Genomic DNA, 1,436 nt, shown 5'->3' with positions numbered 1-1,436 from the left:
GAAAATTCATAAAGTAAAGGTAAACTTATGTCAGTTGGATAAAAAACGTGACAGAATAATCGCTAATGACACTAATTTTAAAGTCAAGTTATGCAACTTAAACAAAGTGCGGTGAACGTGGATCGAACACGTGACCTTCAGATCTTCAGTCTGATGCTCTCCCAACTGAGCTATCCCTGCTAACATTAAAAATGAAAATTTTTAAGTAAAAGTATTTACGCTAATTAATTGAAATTTTAGAAAGAAATAATCACTAATTTTAAATTGAATAGTCAAATTATGCAAGATTGAACACGAGACCTTTAGATCTTCAATCTAATGCTCTCTCAACTGAGCTATCCACACTAACATTAAAAATGAAAATTCATCAGTAAAGGTATTTTCACTAATTCATTTTAATTTTAAATAGAAATAATCACTAATTTTTAATAAGATATTCAAGTTATCCAACTTGTAGAAGGTGCGGTGAACTAGAACACGTTAGGTATTTTCGATAATTCATTGAGATTTAAGAAAGGAATAATGACTAATTTTAGATTGAATAGTCGGGTTATTCAACTAGAATCAGATGCGGTGAACGTTGATAACAAACACGTGACCTTCAAATCTTCAGTCTGATACTCTCCCAACAGAGTTATCCCCGCTAATATTAAAAATGAAAATTCATAAGTAAAGGTACTTCTGCTAATTCATTATATTTAAAAAAGAAATCATCACTAATTTTAGATTGAATAAGCAAGTTGTGTTTTTAGATTGTATAGTCAGGTAATGAACTTGTATTAGGTGCGTTGAACGTGGATAAAACACGTGTGACCTTCAAATCTTCCGTCTAACAATCTCCCAACTGAGCTACTCTTGCTAACATTAAAAATGAATATTCATCACTAAAGGTATTGGGTACGCTTCTGGAAATTCAACAAAAGGCAATAGTATTAGACCGAGATGCCAGATTTAGATCTCGCTTCTGAAAAATTCAACAAAAGGCATTGGGTACGCAGTTATAGTACGACATTCCTCCCATAAACAGATGGTCAAACAGAAATGCTCAAGCAAATATTGGAAGAAATGTTGAGGACATATGTGATCGATTTAGCAGGAAGCTGGGATAAATACCTACCCCTTATGAAATTCTCTTATAATAATAGTTGTCAAGCAACCATAAAAATGACCACATATGAGGTTCTCTACGGACGAAGATTTTGATCCCATATCTTTTGGGAAGAAGGGGGGCAAACGAGAACTATTGGACCAGAGCAATGCAAATTACCAACGCCGCAGTCTAGAAGATTAAAGCCAGGATACAAACCGTACAAAGCCGAGAGAAAAGCTATGCAGATCTAAGGCGCAAGGACATGGAATTGTTGGTAGGGGACCATATATTCCTAAAGGTAGCACCCCATGAGAGGGGTGCTCAGGTAGGGTAAAGAGGGGAAGCT

At 35.2% G+C, this 1,436-nt stretch overlaps 1 non-coding gene across 1 annotated transcript; it reads right to left on the bottom strand.

The window, feature by feature from the left end:
* Positions 1-107: 107 nt before the first annotated feature.
* Positions 108-180, bottom strand: TRNAF-GAA. Its single transcript has one exon. It is a non-coding gene; the product is annotated as a tRNA-Phe (tRNA).
* Positions 181-1,436: the final 1,256 nt, after the last annotated feature.

This window comes from Cucurbita maxima, unplaced genomic scaffold, assembly GCF_002738345.1.
Source record: "Cucurbita maxima cultivar Rimu unplaced genomic scaffold, Cmax_1.0 Cma_Scf00390, whole genome shotgun sequence".
In the NCBI taxonomy this organism is placed as follows: domain Eukaryota; kingdom Viridiplantae; phylum Streptophyta; class Magnoliopsida; order Cucurbitales; family Cucurbitaceae; genus Cucurbita; species Cucurbita maxima.
The sequence above is the reverse complement of the archived record's forward strand: the minus strand, read 5'-3'. Positions and strand labels throughout refer to the sequence as shown.